A 1665-nucleotide genomic window follows, 5' to 3' on the forward strand; every position below is an offset into this window, starting at 1 on the left:
CCCCCACCCTCCTGCTGTAGCTTCTACTTTTTGGAGTTAAACTTGTGTTACCTCCACTCACTCACTCATTCATTCGTCTCACTCATCACACATATTGTGACCCCCCCCCCCATACTAATCATATCCTCCAGCCTTTTCACCTTGAGATGTCAGCCTGCTAGAATTACCTACAGGTTCACTATTTTCCTATCATCATCGACTTGCAACTATTCTCTAGCAACGTTAACTGCATTGATCTCACCAGTGTTAAAACAAGGACTGTAGATATCAGATGTAGCACCCTTTCCTCCTGACCCACCGAACTGAATGAAGTTTTAAAAGCATCTTCATCAATAAGAGTTTGACCATGATCAAGTGATGTCTAACAAAATAGATTCCAATCCTAACTACCGAAATACAAGAATCAAATACAGAGCCAAATAAGCCAAGTATCTTCGATTCTGACTTTATTAAATTCATTACAGTTATTGTTACTTAATCTCAAATTGGCCCTGATTGAGCACACCTGTAATCAAAATCATTTCAGCCTCAACACTTACATGTATAACATAACCTCAACTACATTATCTAAGGTGTCATTTTTCTAAGGTAGCAGGGTGTAATGTGAGAATGATTTGACTGCTATTTCTGGCATATTGTATTAATACATGGTGGTTCATTTATTGGTTCATATCAAGAACTCTGAGACTGATGAAAGAAAAGCATGAAATCATTTTCTGATCAGATGCCTAGCTCAAATGCTTAGCAACCAAGAGATAATGGTTGAGAAAGCTTGAAAGACCTATGATTTAGTATCAATAGTCTCATGTATCAGCCTAAATGCTTCACTGTTTATTTGATCATAAATTATAGAAGTTTTATGAACAGAACTTTACAATAAATATTTAGTTAAGTTTCAAACTTATTAAACAATTGAATTTAACTCACTGCTGAGAATCCATAATTTTATTTGGATTAAAAATTGAAAACAGAAAAAAAAAATTATAAATGAAATTAAACCCAATAGTTGTTACACTGTGAGGCTGGTCAATTGATCACATGGTCATAAATTCAGATCTTGCTTCAGTCATTGTCTAGTGCTTTTGAACAAGGTATAAACTCTGCTTGCTTGTGTTTGCCTGACTAAACTTCCTTCACAGTTGACTGGCTTGCAGTAGGAAAGGCATCCAGCTGTATAAAATAAAGAAACAATTGCTCAAACAAATAAACCATCCCAAATCTGCAAGCATGGTAAAACAGATGGAAAACAATAAAAAAATAGAATAGGAAAACAAAAATTTAATTGATATTTATTGATAACAGCATATTTCTTTGGGCACAATTCAATCAAAAATATTTACTCAGGCATTCTAGTTATTTCATGTATGTTTATATATAGTAGAATCAGTAGAGCATTTAACAATATTTGTTGTAATACTTTTGTTTTGAGTTCAAATCCCATTAGAGGCTACTTTGTTTTTTTACTTTTTTGTGATCAACAAAAAAGAAAAACAAATAAGTACTGGACATCCATATAATAACTATGCCTTCCCCCTTTTATTTTTTATTTGTGTCTTTGTTAGAAATTTATATTTATAATGATCTCGTGCAGTTTCTACTTTATGTTCTGGTGCATGTGTGTGTATATATATATATATATATATATATATATATATATATATATAT

At 32.5% G+C, this 1665-nt stretch overlaps 1 protein-coding gene and 1 long non-coding RNA gene across 10 annotated transcripts in view; one reads left to right on the forward strand and one right to left on the reverse strand.

The window, feature by feature from the left end:
- Positions 1–1665, forward strand: part of LOC106871599 (tyrosine-protein phosphatase Lar) — a 586729-nt gene that overhangs the window by 61456 nt on the left and 523608 nt on the right. The gene's annotated exons all lie outside the window — the stretch shown is intronic.
- The window catches only part of LOC128248925 (uncharacterized), an 88629-nt gene continuing 87834 nt past the window's right edge, over positions 871–1665 (reverse strand). For all 3 annotated transcript variants that reach the window (XR_008265080.1, XR_008265082.1, XR_008265081.1), the window contains one exon: positions 871–1170. This is a non-coding gene — a long non-coding RNA (uncharacterized LOC128248925). The remainder of the gene's footprint in view (positions 1171–1665) is intronic.

The sequence above is a fragment of the Octopus bimaculoides genome, chromosome 10 (genome assembly GCF_001194135.2).
Source record: "Octopus bimaculoides isolate UCB-OBI-ISO-001 chromosome 10, ASM119413v2, whole genome shotgun sequence".
NCBI lineage: Eukaryota > Metazoa > Mollusca > Cephalopoda > Octopoda > Octopodidae > Octopus > Octopus bimaculoides.